Source organism: Jaculus jaculus, chromosome 9, assembly GCF_020740685.1.
Source record: "Jaculus jaculus isolate mJacJac1 chromosome 9, mJacJac1.mat.Y.cur, whole genome shotgun sequence".
Taxonomy (NCBI): domain Eukaryota; kingdom Metazoa; phylum Chordata; class Mammalia; order Rodentia; family Dipodidae; genus Jaculus; species Jaculus jaculus.
The window spans coordinates 5559253-5580353 of NC_059110.1; the positions used below are offsets into that span (position 1 = coordinate 5559253).

The following is a 21101-nucleotide window of genomic DNA, read 5'->3' on the forward strand; positions in this document are numbered from 1 at the left end:
GATCATTATTGAGATTAATACTAAAATAATTCATTTTGAAGTAATCATTGATAGTGATTCTAGCAGTGTTCACATAGTAAAATACTGTGAGATTATTTTAGTTACAAATGCCTTTTAAAAAATGCCTTCACTGAGTTAAAATTAAACATTAGAGAGGATTGATGAAATTAACATGTTTAAAGTATATTCCTGTCTTTTCTTAAAAAACTAAAAGCCATTGTTACTAAAGCATCCATCACATTTTTATAGCTAATTGGCCTAGTTCTTTTTTTTTTTAATATTTTTATTTATTTGAGAGCAACAGACAGAGAGAAAGAAAGAGGCAGGTAGTGAGAGAGAGAGAGAGAATGGGTGCGCCAGGGCTTCCAGCCACTGCAAACCAACTCCAGATGCATGCACTCCCTTGTACATCTGGCTAACGTGGGTCCTGGGGAACCGAGCCTTGAACCGGGGTCCTTAGGCTTCACAGGCAAGCGCTTAACCACTAAGCCATCTCTCCAGCCCAAATTGGCCTAGTTCTGAAAACTATTGAGAAGTTTCTAATATGTAAATTATTTCAATTGAACTCTTGGTTATAAAATAATTACCAACCGCTTTGAATGTTTATTTTTCATCTTACCTGCTAGGAATCACTTTCTAACTCATTAAAGGGGCTCACCATTCCATAGTTACTGATGTCATTGGGCCAGGTGACCTTGCATCATATTTTACAAAAAGAACATCATTTTAATAGTACTCTCTATAATCTTCTGACCTTAGACTATGTGTAACAATAGCCAACTGTGAATAATACTTTGGGCTAATTAAAGAAATGCCCATGATCGTGTTCAGCAGAGTATCTGGCATACACTGAATAATCACAAAGCATGGTCACTTTCCTTCACTTCCAAGGTCACTTCTTTTACTTTTTTCATAATTATAAATTCTATTTGATTTCTTAAGTGGGACCATCTTCAGTCTATTTGCTTATGTTGCAGATACCACTAGGTTAATTCTTAATTCTGCCTTTCCAGAAAAGAATTGTTCTTACTTCCTTCATGTCTTAATATTCAAAACTTACAGGAAAAAAAAGGCATGTAGTATCATGTATGTACATATGACATAAAATCAGATGTCAAATTACAGAGGATCACAATAGGAAGGGTATGAAAGGGGAAGTAGCAGGGGATGACAGAATATGTGCAAAGCTCATTACTTACTTGTAGGTAAATATCTTTATGTTACCTAGTACCATGTACAATGGGAAAAAAACAAAACAAAACACAGAGTAGAACAATAAACCCAGAAACCAATGACCATAGTTGTCTGCCATGAATCCCAAGCATTCCTAGCTCCTAATCTCACCAAAATGAAAGTTGTCTCCTATGTGTTCTTTATCACTGATTTTAAATCTTTCATAGCCTACATACACTCGATTCTTGGCCTCAGCCATTGTATTCTACATGGTGTCCTACTCCCTCACAGTTTGCAGTGAGAGGTCTTGCACTGCTAATTTTGTCTTTGTAAGCCTCTTGTTTTCCTCTATTTTTAAAAATATTTTATTATTTATTTTTTGGTGGGGGGAGAGGCAGACAGAGAGAGAGTGGGTATGCCAGGGCCTCTAGCCACTGCAAACAAACTCCAGATACATGTGCCCCTTTTTGCTTCTGGCTTACATGGGCCCTGGGGAATCAAACTAGGGTCCTTACGCTTCACAGGCAAATGCCTTAACCACTAAGCCATTTCCTTAGCCCTTCTTTTATTTTCTTAAACAGGGGTTCTCCATAGGGTAAGTAGTATCTCTGACATTTGTCATTTCTTGATGCTCATGCTTCTCCTGGCTTCTTCCCACTGATCATTGGTGTTTTCCTCTTGGTGGTGTAAAAGTTCACATTTTCTAGCATTCTGTTATTTTCATTGACCTACATACTTACATCCATTTATTGTACCGAATTGCTGTTTTCCCTTCATCTCCAACCTCAATCGTTACTATTTATTAAGTAATCTCTTGGTTACAGGTGTCCCTCACCTCCAACTCTGTTTGCCTTTCTAACTATAAGAAATAAATTGATCCTCCCACTACTTCATTTGGGAGCCACTGACTCCTGATTATCTATGAAATAAATCCAAAATAGCTGTAATCGAAATTGAAGCCGGGCATGGTGGTGCACACCTTTAATCCCAGCACTTGGGAGGTAGAGGTAGGCGGATTGCTGTGAGTTTGAAGCCACTCTGAGACTACATAGTGAGTTCCAGGTCAGCCTGGACTAGAGTGAGACCCTACCTGAAAAAAAAAAAAAAGTGAATAAAAAATTGAAAATCTCTTCACAATCTGAAGATATCATTTCTATCAAGATCAATTCTTATGTCAAATATTCATTTGAGAGTAAACACAGTTGGTGAATAATGTCTTAGAGTCTTATCTCAGTTTAACAAGTGCTCTGTATCACAGATGCAGCATCGTAAACTGCTGAGTGGAGTTGCATTTTGTCCCCCACAGTACTCTTATGTTTTAGACTATGAGGAAGGTCCTTCTTCATCAGACGCACATCCAAGCTATGGTTCAGCTTGCAACTCCTAGCTTTGCTCCATCACCATCAGGACATATCAGTTAATTCTCTCCTATAAGTTCAGTTTGAAATGTGGTAAATATGTTTTATGCCTTCATCTCCTCCTTACACTGTGAGCCCCAAAAGCAGAGACACTACCACATTTATCTGTCTAGGTCATACTACATTTTAGAACATTGGTAATCATCAGGGATTTAAAGCTTTTAAAACATTTTTCAAACTTGTAACACTTACAAATTTTCATTTGCGATGAAAATTTTGATTTTTCACTTACTGTTTGTCGTTCATAACATCTGATACAGTTAAAGATTTGTATAGAAACTATAATCATTCCATGATCAATTTTTTGAAACATCTATAAAGAGTCCTACGTCTTTCATATTTGAAACAATTAACATAGGAATAAGAAGCCAGTTTAACTGATAATGTACTAGAAATACTATTGTCAGTGGTTAAACTAAACCCAGTTGTCATTTTGTGGGTAAAAAGGCTCCATATCCTAACTTTATTTGCAAGTAATGTGTATTTTCTTTGACATTTTGTGTGGAAATTTTCTTAGTCCCTATGCAGTTGTAAATAAGGCATTCATTGATCAAGATGTATCAAGCTAATGTAAGTCAAGGTTCACCTGAACTTTATCAGTTAAAGATACAAGTTGAAGTCTTTCTTGCAAGTTGATACTAATGAAGTGACTTAGTGTTTTGCCCTTCCTTTCTGTTCTGTCTGTAAAAGAGAGAATTGCCATTTACTTACTTCATAGAAATAGAGAAGTAATATCTTTAAGGAATACTCCATGGTATGTATGTATGTATTAGTTCTTAAAGATTTTGCTTTGCAGCATCATGGAAAAATCTTACAGGTACACATGGATGAGACATGACCAGAGTAAAGACAATCAGAAACCTTGAGTCCCATCAGATAATGTATAATCTGAGGTCCTGGGAATGTGACATGCTAGAGCTATGGAATGGATAATTAGTACTCCTCCCCTTCTTCCTCACCCTGTCCTTCAACAGAATCCATATCAACCTTCTCATAATCCTTGTCAAGGATGTCCATGTCCTCACGGGCCTCAGAAAAGTTTCCCTCCTCCATACCCTCAACCACATACCAGTGCACAAAGGCACACTTTGCATACATCAGGTCAAACGTATGATCTAGGTGAGCCCAGACCTCAGCAATGGCCATGGTGTTGCTCAGCAAGCACATAGCTCACTGACCCTTGGCAGGATCTACAACAGGTACCACAGAGGGAGGCTGTTAGTTAATGGAAACCTTGAAGCCAGTGGGGCACCAGTCCATAAACTGGATGCTATACTTGGTCTTGATAGTGGCAATGGCAGCAATGACATGTTTGGGAACCACATCACCATGGTACAGCAGGCAGCAAGCCATGGATTTACCATGGCAAGCGTCACATTTTACCATCTGGTTGGCTGGCTCAAAGCAGGCATTGGTGATCTCTGCTACAGAAAGCTGCTCACAGTAGGCTTTCTCAATAGAGATTGTTAGGGTGTATGTGGCCAGAGGGAAGTGGATGTGGGGGTAGGGCACCAGGTTGGTCTGGAATTCTGTCAGATCAACATTCAGGGCTCCATCAAGGCTGAGGGAAGCAGTGATGGAAGACACTATCTGGCTAATAATGCGATTCAGGCTAGTGTAGGTTGGGTGCTCAGTATCGAGGTTTCTATGACAGATGTCAGAGATAGCCTCATTGTCTACCATGAAGGCACAGTCAGAGTGCTCCAGGGTGGTATGAGTGGTGAGGATGGATTTGTAGGGCTCAACTATGGTGGTGGAAACCTGGGGGGCTGGGTGAATGGAGAACTCCAGCTTGGACTCTTGCTGTAATCAACAGAGAGCCATTCCCTCAGCAGGGAGGTGGATACGGAGCCAGTCCCAGCCCCCCGCAAGCTCTCGAAAACCAGGAAGCCCTGAAGACCTGTGCACTGGTCAACCAGCTTGTGAACTTGATCCAAGATGAGGTCAATGATCTTGCCAAAGGTGGAGTGCCCATGGGCTTACTTATTGGCAGCACCTTCCTTGCCTGTGATGAGCTGCTCAGGGTGGAAGAGCTGTTGGTAGGTGCCAGTATGAACTTCATCAATGACCGTGGGTGCTAGGTCTACAAACACTGCTCTGGGCACATGTTTGCCAGTGCCTGTGTCACCAAGAAGGTGTTGAAGGAGTCATCTCCTCCCCTGATGGTCCTGTCACTTGGCATCTGGCCTGATTCCACACAGTAGAGCCCCCAGCAGGCGTTACCGATCTGGAAACCAGCCTGGCCCACTTGGATGGAGATGCGCTCATGCGTGATGGTGATAGTGAGGCACGAATGCGACAGAAGCAGGCGCCATGTCCGGTTACTGTCCCGACAAGCTAAGGGTCAGGTACATACCACACTCGCAACTGGGTGTATTTTATATAAGGGGTTTCAACTAATTGAAATAAATGTGTGCATGTGAATTTTACAAAGTGATCACAGAGTCGCAGAGTTCAGATTTATATGCATATGTATGTACACATACATATCTATATGCATACAAATGGCAAAGAACTGTGGAGATACAGACAAGGGAGGGAGACACGGTACAAAGGAGAAGGAGGAAGTGGCTAAATTATGATTTTAGGAGATGATCAAGCTCGTCTGAGGAAAAGATACTTTTCTTTCTATCCTAGATTTGTGGAGGGACATAAAGAATACTGCCATTTTGAAGCCCAGCATCCCAATCCACTGGTTAAAAGCACAAAGTGAAAGGGCACATTTGGAAATGCGAACTGCCTCAAGCCTCCATGCCAGGCTGATTGTGTCTGACGTCAGGTCTTCACTGTAGATCATCCTCCTTTGATCCTTCTGTATTCGTTAGGGTAGTTCAGGCTGCACTGAAAATGCATCCACAGGGCTCAACAATATTGATTGATTCCTTAGTCCACATGTGTTCTTTGTGGCCCACAGTGGCATTGCTTGTGTTGTCTGGGTAAGCTGGTCCTGCCTGCAGTCCATTCCCCTCCTTGCGGTGGGAAGAGGGGTTATGCCATCTCCTGTACTGGCCTTTCATGGGCCAAAGCAAAGCATTTTGCAGGCTGCACCAGAGGGAGAAAGGGAAGCAAGACCCTCGCAGACGGAAGGGAGTGGAGGAAGCAGGAGGGCATTGCTAAAACACTGACTGTATTTCCCACACTTTGTTATTTAACTTTATTTACCTTCAAACTCCATGATATATATTTCACTTAACTTATACAGATGCCCTTTCCTTAAAAGATCTTTAATGTGGCCTCTTGAAAATTTGGCTCTTTCCCCCAAATTTATGTCAGCTAGTTTCCTCCTCAAGAATTTATTTTTTTAATTGTAAGTACCACAACTCTTGTATCTCCACCACTCTTCTACTTAAAATTTCCCTGTTTCAGACTGCTGTGGGGCGAAGCTCCACAGCATAGCTTCTCCTCATGTTTGTCTGTGTATGAACTCTTGGGCACTGACTGTCCTTCACATGTGGTTCCAAAAGTGTCTATGGAATTACTCAACAGATAACTTCATGAAATATTTGATTTTTTTTAAAGGAAATATCTGTTAAAGCTATGCTATGCCAGTAACATGAAAGTATGAATCAGGTTTGGTTTCTCTTTAAAGTAATGAAAGTGGAATTTACTCTCTTTTGAGAGAAAAGGTAACATGACTGTGGATCAGGTTCTGGAAGCCAAGCCTCAAAGCTTCTTTGTCCATGCCTGTAACCTTCCTAGTCACAACAACTCTAAATTATTTCCGTGATACAGATAAATGTTTGTGGATTTCTTTCAGGTCTTGCTTGAAAAGTCTTCAGTTAGCAATTTTAAGTCCTTGTGTTCAAGTGGAAAAAAAACAGAGCCTTACTAGAGTATATTGTTTTATAGGACTGAGTTATTTTGATTATCATAAACTGTTAAACACCAGCCTTAAGATTCAGACAAGTGAGCACACCACCACTAAACAGGAGAGAGAGCATGCTTGAGGAGTTTCCTGGTCTTGGACTGAGGGCTCTCTGCTCTGCCAGTCTCTAGCCTTCATGAACTCTCCTTGGAGGATGACTTATCTCTGTTACCGTTGGGGGATAACCTTATTTATGTTTAAAAAAAATCTTTCATTTTTAGCTGATTTCTGTATGTTTGTAAACCCAAAAAGAACACTTTGTGTTTGGCTAAATAATACATAAGTTCTAGAGTATTTTATGGCACTAGTGTCTATCAATGATGACAGTATTTTTTGTTTATTATTTATTTATTTATTTATTTATTTATTTATTTGAGAGAGAAAGAGAGAGAGGCAGAGAGAAGGAGAGAGAGAATGGGTACACCAGGACCTCAATCCACTGCAAAGGAACTCCAGACGTATATGCTGCCTTGTGCATTTGGCTTATGTGGGTCTTGGGGAATCGGATTGGGGTCCTTTGACTTTGCAGGCAAACGCCTTAACTGCTAAGCCATCTCTCAGCCCAACAGTGACAATATTTATCTTTGACTACTGCTTTCATGATCCATTTTGAACATTTAGTGATTTTTAAAATTAAAGAATACTCAAATCATTCTCAAAACAACTCTTTCAAAAGTAGAAGTCATTGAACTCTGTTCTGAAAATTTTCTGTTCTGTTCCACTGCAGATCGGAGTACTAAACACCCAAGCCCGATTCTCAGTTATTACAAGTTACCATTGAAATGATGGAAACTGTTGTTTACAGTGGAATCTTACCTCAAATAGTTGAAGAAAAACGTAGAAAAGCTGTTCAGTGAAATTAATAAGGCATTTTATACCCGAAATGCTGAACTTGTCTTGTTTGCAGTCACTAAGATTCAACAGCCTCCTGTTTTTCTGCTTGTGACACTACAGAATGCTCTGAGAGACAACAGTTCATTCACTCAACAAAGAAACCTTTTTATATCACAGAAAGTGTGGGTGAATTAATATCATTTTCATTTGGAAAAGTTTCTGGGATTACCAAATTCAAGAATGGCTAGATATCTAAAGAAAAACTGTTTAGATGCCAAAAAGAATATTGAAACAAGAACTAAGTATAAATCAGGGAGCACTAGAGAACTTAAAAAGACATCTAATTGGTACACATGCCAGGATTGGAAAGGATATGATGGCTGTAGAAGGCTATCATGATAAGAAGCAATCAGAGCAAGAAGTTTTGAGGAAATTAAAGTTATGATTACCAAAATGAAAATTCATTACACTAGTGATACACAGAAGAGGTATTGTTGAAAGCTGGTTTATATCTTCAAGTTAATTGAAGACTAACTTCTAGTACTTAAAGCAGAAAGACAAAAATGGAAAATAAATAGAGCAATGGTGAATGGGCTTAACATCTCATTAATATAAAAATAAGACCATAAAATATAAAATTACATAGTTTAGTAGCAGAATTTTTTTTATTTATGAGTCAAAAAATCCTTATCAATTGACCCTCCTGTATAACACAAAACTTCAAACCCTAGTGTCTTAAAACAGTATGATTAGACCATGTGTCTGGGATGTCTGGTTGGCTCCTCAGGTGTGGAAGATTGGATGGAGAGTAACTGATATAAGATGAACTGGCTCACTGGACTGTAGCAAGACCAGTGGATGATTTACAAGTGTGGCTAAGCCCTGCATCTGTCCCATCCTGCTGACCCTGTTCTCCTGACAGTGAATCCCTAAAAGCAGAAGAGTAGTTTCCTGCAAAAGTACTTTTTCAAGTCAAATTTCTACTGTTTTTTCTTTGTTACCAATCTGTATTCCAAAGCAAAGCACCTGGTCAGCCCTGGAGCATGCCATAATCACATCACAGATGTGCAAAGATTGGGATCCAGTATCACCTACTACAACAGTGAGCCCTAAAAGGTCTTACAAGCAGATGAATAAAAGTGAGTGATAGATCAGTGAAAGAGTAAACATTCTCAGGACAAAGAAGTCACTGCATCTTCCAAGAAAAGTATGAAGTACTATATGAAAATCAGACAAACACCAGATTTTTTTTTTTTTTTTGGCTAGCAACACTAGATCATAGAAGATATTACAGAAATGTTTTCAGATACCTGAGAATGAATGAATTTAAATATAAAATGCCACTCTCCATTTTAATTATATTCAAGGACAATGTAGAGCTCAATAAGGTATGCCTATGTGTACATTTATGAAGTTCAATAATTCAAAACCATTTTGAGTGAATGAATGATGTAAAATACAAGAAAAGTGGTAGCATATTGACAATAACATAAAATAAGTTTTGAAAATGGAAAGTCAGGCAGGAGAGATGGCTCAATTGGTAAGGTCCTTGTTCAAGTATGAGAACCTGAGTTCAGATCCCTAGAAATCATTTTAAAGCTAAGTGTGATGTCATGTGCCTGTAATCTCAGTGCTGGGGAGGTGGATCCCTGAGGATTGCTGGCTAGCTAGTCTAGCCCAATTAGTGAATTCTGGGTTCAGAGAGATACCCAGTCTCAAAAAGTAAGGTGAACCATCATTGAAGAAGACACCCAATATTGGCCTCTACATGTGCTGCACACTTGTGCGTGCGTACACACACACACACACACACACACACACACTTGCATATACACATACATGCCCACCACTCACACAAAACAATATAAAAAAGAACATAAAAAGATATTCCCCTAAAGTGTTAAAACTGAAAATTCTCCATTAGACAGCAAAACTGTAGTTGGGATAAAAATTCCTTCCCTAAGGGTCTAATTATGCTACATGATTCTGCACTGAATAATATTCAATGATGCTAATAATAGAAATGTTGCTTACATTGACTCTTAATGTTCAGAATCAAACTGTACACAGAGCTTTGGAGATGATATTCTTGTCTTGATGTGAAGAAAATAGTGTAAGAACGATCACAGGAGGGAGCAGGACGTGAGACGGGGTGTGTGTGCATATAGCAGTTCCTCATTTCCAGTGAAGCAAGGGTTAATTTAAGAATGGTAAATGAACAGAGAAACTTAGGTATGTATTACTTAGAGCTATAAATGACAGTAGAAGAGGTTAAAATGCATCTTAAATGACAAACGTCAACAGATAGAGTGGGAAATGGACTAGGCTGTGCACCCTGTGCTTCCTCAGGAGATAAGCTTGGTGCGCTGTGCCTCCTGCAGACACAGAGTGGTGGTCAACAGAGAAGGTACATGTAGTCCTGATGATATCATATACACATACCACCCTTATATTGTTGAAACATCAATGTGAAAGCTAGAACATTCTCATTAACTAACATTATTGAAGAAAGTGTGGAACAAATATGAAATGAATGAACAGGCAATATCTAAAGAGCGTTGATTGTTCAGAGGGAGCACCAGGACCAGGAGGGCCATTTGGAGTTATTTAGATGTCTTTTATCCTGCCAGTTTGCCTACCTGTACTGTCCGTGTTTATATAGAAGTAACAACAACTACGTGACCACTTATTCATCTAGTATATTTTGTTAGTGAAAGAACTCATGTGCATGTAGATGTCCAGCCTGGTTAGATTAAGCATCTGCTAGTTGTGATGCACAGCTGGAATTCCAGCACAGGGAGGCTGAGGTGAGTGCATTGCAGGTTCAGGGTCAGCCTGAAGTACATAGACTTCCAACCGGCCTGCTGGCATGATGGCACTCTGTACCCTTCTCCCTCCCTAAATAGATTGAGCCAGCTCTCTACTATCTCACAGTGACACAGAGATACCTGTGTTGAAGTCATAATTTTACCTTTTAATATTAGTTGCTTTCTAATATCCTAATTCCTTTGAATGGTTAATCTTAGAAATACACACTTGTGATACTACTTATACATTCTTCTATGTAAGCAAGTCTTTTGAAAATGAGATCCCCATGTTTCTGTGCAGGTTCTAAAGTAGGTATTCCTTTTTCTACATTAGTTTAACTATGTTCTAAAAGAACTGTCTGCTATCCCCAGGCCTCTGATGGTCAGGATATGCCTTTATTGAATTCCCCTTGGCTCATGAATTCCTTCACACTTTTTAGGAACAACTTTATAAATGAGGCCATTAAGGAATTGTATACTGGTCATCATTCTCTTCCTCCACAGAAAATGTGTCCTTTGTTCCTGACTTGGTAACACTACATAGAAATATCCCACAAGGAAAAAGAGGAATTAAAATATGGAATGAAGACATAGAATCACCAAGGTTCAAGGAACTTTTTAAAAAAAAAACTCTTTTTATAAAAAAGAATCCACAGAATATTCTGTCATAGATAATATATAAACATGGACATAGATTGGTAATGAGGTTCCATGTGAGTGAGAGCATTTTGTGTGACTCCAGGCTGAGAAAATCCACTGAGTTCATTTTCTGACATACATAGCAAGGGACTTCCTTAGCATCACTGCTTCAAGATCTTCACAGTAAGAAATTCTTTGCCAGTCATAATCCAATATGCTGTTATCTGTGTGTTATGTAACAGAATAGCTTGCTGAAGTTATTTTTACTCTCAGTACATGTGATATATTCTGTTGTTTTCTATTTCATTTTAATATATTTTTATTTAAAACAGTCTTCTACCCCAGTGGGTAGAGATTAATAGCTTGGAAAATTTGCACTTAGGTATGATAAAGGTCCATATTTTGCCTGAAAAGTTATTCCAAGAATACACGAGAATGTTCCCTTCATTTTGAAGTCTACAAAATATTATAGTCATTTACATAGGAATAATTCAAGCAAACTTATACAAAACATTATAAATTCATTTTGTTCTTTGGTGTCCAGGGACAGGAATTCTGTGCTTTTCAAGAACTTGTGGTATCTGTAACTGTTTTCTCCAGTGGTTTTCTGATGCCCTGAGAAAGTAGGATTTTTTTTTCCTTCGAATGAATTTTGGACACAACGTATTGCTAGAGTATTGGTTTTTCTCCCCATATGTAATATCCCTACAGCCTAAAACAAGATGTTTATCTTTTTGATGGACAAGCAATTAACTTTTGGGGGAACTTAAAGGCAGGAATGTACATCTGTTAGGGCACTGAAAATAAATAGGAGTTTCTCGTACGCAAACTTTATGGCCTTGCATTTGTTATGCCACAGCTAAAGCCGTGTCAGCATTTTTATTATAAACTGGAGGATTGTCAGTCTGCAATGAAACTCCTCTTTGGTCTGAGGCTTATTTAGATTCAGCGCTTACTCATGAAGAACCTTTGATTCCTGCACATGGGGAAGCAGCTTGCCTTCTGCTTGCTGCTCTAAGAGAGACCTGTGCCTTGGATGCCCACACAGTCACACAAACATAAACTATTTGAAGATTATGAACTGATTTATTGACTACTGAAGTATATTTTTACCATAAAAACAGAGTATAAACCAGTTGGCAGCACAGTCACTGAGTTTGCTTAACCCAGCTTATTTCTGACTATGACATAAAACAGTGGCGGTCAGCCATTGTCAGATAATTCCCTCTTATCAGACATTGGTGTGGCTGAGCACACACTTCTTAACAGCCTCTTTGTAGATTGTGAACGCCTAGTGCTTGTTCATTTCCTGTCCTATCCTAAGATGTGTAACAAACAGTTTTTAAGAATGATTTCCAGTTCTGAGACAAACATGCACAGGACAGTATTTATCTGTATGCAGATCAACACATGGCACCGAATAAAAGAGGAATATTGAGTAAGTACCTAGCATCCTGGAAAAATGCTTTCAGATCTCTGTGCCTTCAGTTCCTCTTGAATAGCAATACTGAGAGTGACTTCCTACCTCAGTTCCTAGAAAGAGTAAGTGCTCAGTAAGTTTCAGTAGCATCATTACTTGTGGCAACACTACTTCTTATTTGTTATTATTATGCTTTTATGTTTAATAAGACAAAATAAATAAAAATTTATGCTAAGTGAAATAAGCCAGGCACAAACAGACTAATACCACCTGATCTCATTTTGTATGTGGACTCTACAAGTCCATGCTAACTCATGAACTCATGAAATAAAGAGAAGTATAGTTATTAGAGGTCAAAGGACACACACTTCTTGTAAGGGGGGGAATATTTGAGATATAGTATATACTATGCTAATCATAGTAATGGTGCATTGCATCCTCTGATGTTGCTAAAATGATAGATATGCTGTCTTGTTTTATTCAATGTGTGCATACGTCAAGTTCCACTGTAATTAAAAAATTATTATTTATTTACTAATTACAGACAGAGAGACTGGGAGAGAGAATGTGTGTGCCAGGGCCCCTAGGCACTGCAAACGAACTCTAGACACATGTGCCACCATGTGCATCTGGCTTATGTGGGTACTATGTCCTTAGTCCTCACACCTTAACCACTAAGTCAACTCTCCAGCACTCCACCATAACTTTATACACTTATTTACCATTTCAGATTTAAAGATCTAACATTACCATTTTATTTATTTATTTGAGAGAGAGAGAGGGAAAGAGAGAAAGGGAGGGGGGGAGGGAGGGAGAATGGGTACACTAGGACCTCTAGCCACTGCAAATAAATGGCAGACACATGTGCTACCTTTTGCATCATGCATAGATGGGTACTAAGAAATCAAACCCTGGTCCTCAGGCTTCATAGACAAGTGCCTTACCACTGGGAAATCTCTCCAGCTCCACTATTATATTTTATATATTTTTTAAACTAAAATGAAAAAGTAAAGGTTCTAGCTAGTTCACTCATACATACTAATTTTCTAATTGTTTAATAATGTAAATGCTGCCTGTTTAGTACAAATTAATAATTTCAAAACAAGCCTTAAGCCAGGTGTGGTAGTGCACATCTTTAGTCCCAGCACTTGGGGTGGCAGAGGTAGGAGGATCTTGGTGAGTTTGAGGTCACCCTGAGACTACATAGTGAATTCCAGGTCAGCCTGGCTAGAGTGAGACCCTACCTCAAAAAAAAAAGAACACTAATCTAACCTTATGGAATAAGAACCATGTTTGTTTGTTTGTTTGTTTTCTCTACCTGAAGTAGGGTCTCACTCTAGCCCAGGCTGATCTGGCACTCAAGTCTGTAGTCCCAGGCTGGCCTTAAACTCACAGTGATCCTTGTACCTCTGTCTCCCAAATGCTGAGATTAAAGGTGTGTACCACCACGCCTGACTGCTCTCTGTTTTAAGGCTGAAGATTCTGTCTTCCTAGGCATTTCATTTAAAAGTCTTATTCCTGAAGATGCTGCTGACTTAAAAAATATATTATATTGAAAAGTGCAGCAAAGGAAAATGCTGCTACATAATGTATATGCCACAGTATATTAGAATGTTATTATATTATGTAAGGCTTTCTCCAGCTTCCATTCAGAAGAAGAGCAATCATTTGCTATACAAATAAATTGATGGATAGAAGATAGCAAGATATGTTTGACTATATTCCACTTCACCTTTATAGTATAAGAAGAGTTCAGTTACAGTTTGAAAACTATATAGTGAGTGTGATATTGAGGAGATGATAGTATAAATGCATAGAGTATCATAGCACTATTATATGCGCTTCACTGGGAGACAGGAGAAGCCTGTGTGTCTGTTTTCATTTGTGTGCAGGTACACGTGTGTATGTATATGTTTGTGTGTGTGTGTGTAGGTCAAAGAAAAATGTAGGTGTCATCCTCAGGAACATTACCCACTATTCTTGAGACAAGGATGCTTATTGATCCAAAACTCACCCATTAGGCAAGATTTACTAGCCTGGGATCCAGTGGTGTCTGCCTGCCCCACTCTGGATATGTAGACACATGCCATCATGCCTGGCATTTTTATGTGGGTGATAGGGATTGAACTCAGGTCTCCAGGCTTGAGCAGCAAATATTTTACTTACTGATCTGTTTCCCTATGCCTTTATTCTTTTATTAATTAATAATGCATTGCTTGGTATTTGAGCATTTTTCAGTGATAGTAATAAATGTTGCAAATCCTGCTAAATGTATTGACTCAGCAAGTGTGATTAACCGAATATTAGGAGACAATGTGTGTTAGGTGTGAGAGGTAGAAATATGAATGAATAAAGTATGCCAACTGTCCTATCACCAGTGTGATTACTATTGGTTAGGAAGTGGTCCCTCTCTCTTTGCCCATGGTGTAACAGTGCACAGAGCAAGGTTGTCGAAAATGGTGAGATCCGAAGTGGTGCAGAATGTGTGGCAAGTGGGCCTTGGGTGGAGAAAGAACAACATCCGCTGTCTCAGAACGTAAAGGAAGATGGGTAAGTTTGGATGCAGTAATACTTAGAGGTCTGAGAGACAGAATGGAGAATGGTTGTCTTTATTAACTATTTCCCTTCTGGTTCAGACAGTAGATAATGATAAGTTTGCTTTGCATCAAACAAATAAATGAAAGAGTGTGTGAATGAAAAACAAAACTTTTCATCCAGATATTATATAATTGTCTGGGCTTTATCCTTTATCCCCCCTCTTATCTCTCCAGATTTTATATTGAATTTTCCATGTCTCCAAGCAGACTTATTCTTGCATATTTGCTAACTAATTCATGGCAAGATGGGAGATGTTAGTTCCTATCCTTTCCAGAAAACATATGCAATTAAACTTTGATTGAAGTTAATAAAAGTGTAATCCAAGGAGGAGTTGCGAGGAGATATGTGAACGGGTGGGATGGGATGTGCTCCACATTAGAACTGCTCTGCCCATGTTTGTTCCGGTCATTTCACTTATGCATGCCTGCCAAGGGTGTTCATAGTTAGGTCTGTATACAGTCTGAAAAGTTCACATAAAGGAAAATTAATAAATTAAATTTGGAGAGGTGGCTTAAACTCAGTCACAGCATAGAAGATGAACTTTTTAATGCATGTGAAATGTACCAGGGTGAATTTTACAAGGAATGGAGCAACTCTAACATGTCATGTCAGAAGCTCAGGTAAGTATGCATTTGACTCACTAGAAAGTATTTTATATTTGCATTCAATAATTTTATAAGGACCCCTTTGCAGAAAAATTTCTCTTTGACAAAACCCAGTAAGCGTAGAGAAATATCAATTGTATTATTACTTAAGCATTTGTGAATATTTTTCAAAAAATGCACCTTTAAAAATCATCTTATTAAGACATGATGATCATCTTCAGACTGAGGTGTCTAATTGCTGTCACATCCAGTAGCTGCTAATATGTGAAACTAAAGCAGAAAGCCACCATGGACTCACTGCCACTGTGGTCTTGTTGAGCAGGAGTGGAGTGACAGTTGTATTTGTGGAGTACTGGCTGAAAGCTTTATAGAACTTTGCTTTGCTGTGGACACCGCCAGTGGTCAAGCTGTCTTAGATGCCTCTGTGGCTCTTCTCATGCTAGTTGACTTTCTGATCTTCTGATGTAGCTTTGAGAGTTAACCCATCAGAGTCCACACATCTGAAAAAATGGTTTTTGTAGATTCACATGTGTTAGGGCTCTAGACTTCCCTTCGTGAGCTTTTGTTTAATTTAGATGAAATTCCCCTAATGCTATTAAAGCAGATATCATACTGATATTTCTATATTAATATTTCTATACATACTTGACATTTTTGCATTTGATGTATAATACAAATTTAAAGACATACTTTAAGTGTATTCATGGGCCTAGAGACTCTGTGTGTGTGTAATAGTTTCATAATGTAGGCTAAGATATATCTTATGAAACTATTTTGAAACATTATGAAACTGTTTTGCAAAGGACATTAAAAATTCTTTAAGGACACCAAATTGTTCATCAGTCATGGAATGTTCTGTTTACCCGGCTTTGCACTTAGTGTTTATGGTGCTGCTTCCTTGGCCAGTCCCACACTCAGCACTGCCTGTCCTTATCACTGTGCAGACTCAGGATTTCCTCAGACAGGTGAGAGTTTGTGCATGAGCACTTCAGCACCAGTCTTGCTCAGTCTACTTTCTACCATTTTAAAGGAAGCACTTTTTGTTATTTACTACCGTCATTCAGATCACAACCCCCACCATGTCATTATCTTCATTTAGGTCAGAGGCTCAAGGAGCTTTGACCCACCCTTGAAGTTCCTAGCTGCATGAATAAATGCCATATAGAATTGAAACAGAGCTTGTGAGTTTAGGGGGTGTTCACGTGTGATTATAATTTCTCTACAGGAGAAAGCAAGTAAATAATATTGTCTGAGCCTTCTGACATCCACAAATATGGTAGACAAATATAGAAATGTAAGATATAATCTAGAGAATGTAAAATAAGAATTCTTAACTTTTACTTATTTCACTACTCTCGCCTCCTTCAAACTGGAAAGTGTTGTCTGTATTTCTTCAGGTAACCTATAGGATTTCCAGAGTGTTCTCAACAATCACTTTCTATTCTTTTAGGGTCTTGACCATTTTTATAGTGACTCTTCAGTAAGACTGCTGAATATGACAGTCAGATATAATAATAGACATTACTTATTTCTCAGATACTGACTATAATAGTTATGTGGTGATCTATTTCAGTTACTCTAGCCTATCTGTAAATAAATATATACTTTATAATCTCGCATTTAGATCTCTAAGGCATTCCACTGCCATCTTTGCACACAATGTAGTATTTTCTCAGGAAACTTGACTTGTATGAGTTGATACTTTTGAAGTGTGTGTATATATATATATATATATATATAATAAATATATAATAAATAAATATAATATTTATATGTATATATATATGTATATATATATATATATATATATATATATATATATATATATATATATATATATATATTTACTAGGGGAGTTCTCTTTGCATAAATTTTAAAAGTTAAGAGTTGCAGTTGTTAGCAAGGAAATAGAAGTGTTTGTTACATGAGTTATGATCTTCAGGATTAGGATAAATTTACAGTGAAAACTCTTAATAGCCTGGGGCATCCACACTATTAAACAATTGCACCTATGGCTGCCTTAATGTGCCACAGTGAGGCTAAAACACAGCAAGACATTTTTCTAGCATCATTTACAACTTATTAACAAGATACTATGAATGAAACTGATGGAAATATAGGATTGAAACTTATCTCATTGAACATTGTTTAAATTTCCTTAAATTATTGATTTGAGATTTAACTTTTCCCTGAAAGCAAATTTATTAATTTTAGTTAAATATATAGCTCATAAATAAAAGCCAATTTATTATTTTTAGTGAAATCTATAGCCTAATATCAGTGCTTTTAGCTGTAGGGAATATATCTGGCTATCATGGGTAGTTGAACCTTGTCTTCAGATAATCTTGTGCTTTAGTCTAAAGCCTACAAACCATGAGACCTTTTACAAGCTATATTATGTTTCAAATCTCATTTTATTCACATTCAAAATGAAAGTATCATTAGTGCCTTCCCTCATAGACAAGGTGCCAGGTTTATAAAATAGTCAGTATTAGGGTCAATGCTAGCCTTTTAGGCAGAATTTTGAAACATTTTATTTTTAAGAGATTATAGTTTGGTGAGAAGAGACTAGAAACAAACCTGCAATTCAATGATCAGTAGTATCAAAACATTCAAGCAGCAAGGCAGCCCTCTATCTGCCAGAAGCTCGAGAAGTCACTCAGTAGAAGCCCTCTACCCCACCCCAATGAGAGCCAGGGAGCCAGGGCCAGTCTGCTTGCCTTGGCTTCTTGTCGTCCTGGAAGGACCTACAGGGCTGGCCGACATACTTCCAATTATCAGGCATTTGTGACCCTGTTTCCTAGAGGCCAACTGAGCATACCAAGTCTCCTCTTCACCTGGACCACAAAGTCTCTGACTCTGGGTATCCAGGACACAAAGAAGCTGTCTGTGTATGTTCAATTCACCAGAAACTCATTTGGTTCCACCACTTCCAGGATAAGGAATTCTGTCTAGGAAGGCTCCAAATATAAGCACAATGCTCTTTTAATTGAGTTGAAATTGGCTTTCTTGAAGCTTCTCCAAGTTTGCTCCAGTTCTGTTCTGGTGGACAAACTGAGTAATTTGAATCCTTTCTCAATAAACCCTCATTTACCTCTTCAGAGGTTTTACATGACTGAGACTCTATTTTTCAGTATCAACTGCTCATTTGTACTAACACTATCATTGCGCCTATACGGTATTGGCGACAAGATTAAGATGTGGTTTGCTTTGGACCTTTGGGCGCTTTGTCTCAAGTAGAGCCATTCCTTTCTCTGTGTGACATATTCCTTGGGTGGAATGACTTTAAAACTCTATTCTGCAAGTTTCCTTTGAATGCACTTCAGTTCGCATTGTTTCGAATGCAAGGGCATGGTGTAGTGAGCATATATGATAGCACAGGACATTTGATCAGCCCATTAAATCTGGGAGCTAAGGATCCACTCTGCTCCCATGTTAATATTTACTAATGATTCCTATGAAAGTCACTGTAAGACTGTTAGTTAATACCAAGTCTCTGATTCTCAAACCTGTAAAGTTATTTTTTGAAACTCAAACTCAATTATTTATATAAAACTTCATCTTGATAAGGTCATCATATTGCACTAAGCTACCTGAATTCTGTATTCCTGTTGTGCCTTTGAAACATGTGCAAAGCTGTCACCTCCTTTAATTTATCCATATCATTGATGTGCATTGAAGAGAAGAGGTAGATAAACCCCTGTAGCAAAGCAGAACGTCACTTAATATTTCTTTCCTTATTAATTCTATGCAGTACTGACAGTCTTTAAATAATATTTATTTACCTAAGCAATTTTATAGTTCTTTTGCCAATATATATAAAAGGATTATTTCTCCAGTGAGGCCTACTCTTTCAAATAAATTTCCATTTGTGAAAAATCTATATCTTAGGGAAATTCATCTCAAGACAATTATGAGTGTTCAGGGTTCCCATTATTTATCTGCACTACATACTTGCCCAGGATGCTTGTGGCAGTGTGAAAACTCTAAACTAAGTACATGTTTCTTCTCCTTTTTTGTATAATTTATTTTTATTTATTTATTTGACAGGGGAGAGAGAGGAGAGAGAGAGAGAGAGAGAGAGAGAGAGAGAGAGAGAGAGAGAGAGAGAGAGAGAGAGAATGGGCACACCAGGGCCTCCAGTCACTGCAGATAAACTCCAGACGTGTGTGCCCCTTGTGCATCTGGCTAATGTGTGTTCTGGGGAATTGAAGCTGGGTTCTTTGGCTTTGTAGGCAAACGCCTTAATCGCTAAGCAATTCCTCCAGTCCTTTTCTTCTCTTTTAACCTATCATATGTATCACAATGGATTTAAAATGTTTCCATATTAAAGATTCAGTATAGAATCTTGAATGGATGAAACATTCCTATTATAGAGATATAAATGGGAAATATTTGATTATTCCCTTGACAATAAACATGATAAGATGAAATATTGCTAATTTAGATAGCAGTATAGTTCATTATGAAAAGTTACCATAATTTTGCTGGTGGTAGTTATATACATCTTATAAATTGAGGCAAAGCTTTCTGTGAGTGTATTAAATACTTTGGGATACTTTTTGCTGTGTAACCCCTAATTTCTTTGTTCCTGTGGTTGTTATTATACTACAAGAAATTCTTCATTTTATGTAAATTGCCTTATAGCTTAGTTACTTGTTAATCTCCAATCTGCAACCCTGGTAAGAAGTCAAAGCAGGATATGGGTGACTCTGTTTAAACAGAGATGTGAAAATAGCATAGAAGCATATGCATTATAAACTGCAGCTATCTTTGCCAAAGAAATCCTACATAGATCAAAGCCTATGTTCTGGAGATAGGCCATCTGGGCTCTGGCCCATCTAACCCACTGACAAGTGGGCCTTGGTTGATTTACGTAGCCTTTCCTTATTTCACTTTTGACATCACAACATGCGTACAACAGGGTGTAGAGCTGGAGTTGTGAGGAGTAAATGAGTTCACATGTAAAGTCTCACTAACTAGGTGTGATCTCCTCACTAAAGTATTTCAAAGATAGGCAAATCCCTTGTATGAAACAACATTAAGGATTTCTTCTCCTAATGGGTGTCTTTGCGGTTGAGTTCTCTTCCACTGCTTCTGTTGTAACAAATGGCTGTCCTCCCCAACTGCTACTCTTGTCTGCACCTCAGCATCAAAGTGATGCCCACCACCCACTGTTGTCCAGGTCAACCACTTTTCTTGATTGAATTACTTCAGTGATGAAATGATTTGTCCACATCTGTTCCGATTCTGCTCCCAGCATTCTGCTCATCACAGGCTACTTCATCTAAATGAAAACCTGATCTTGGATAAGAGGTTTTGCTGGGTGGTCTTGGAATATGATTCACCTAAGCTTTGAGCCAGTTTGCCTTAACTCAACATCATTGGGATTATATAAACTTTTATTACTATACACGTGTATTTTATAAGAAAATACATATTAGTATCTAAATAGTTGGCATTAAATTGAAATGTTTAAACTATAAACCATTGGCAATTTTTGACCTACCTTAAGTTCTGGTTAAAGAAACTTAACAAATATCTATAGAATATTTTGTAAAATGTTTGCAAAGCTTTATGATGTGAGTGTATCATCTTAATGTTTATTTTCTTTCTAGCTGTTTATTTGCTGTTTTGGCATTATTCCCCTTTTTTTCCAGTACTCTGTATATATCTATTTATATAAATAGAAATGATTCTAATCAAAAAACACTTTTTTGCAAAGTACTTCTGCAAGTTTGC

The 21101-nt window shown here is 38.1% G+C and overlaps 1 protein-coding gene and 1 pseudogene across 4 annotated transcripts in view; one reads left to right on the forward strand and one right to left on the reverse strand.

The window, feature by feature from the left end:
- The window catches only part of Prkn (parkin RBR E3 ubiquitin protein ligase), a 1150905-nt gene that overhangs the window by 75185 nt on the left and 1054619 nt on the right, over nt 1-21101 (forward strand). The window lies entirely within an intron of this gene.
- LOC101593853 lies at nt 3525-4788 on the reverse strand (annotated as a pseudogene).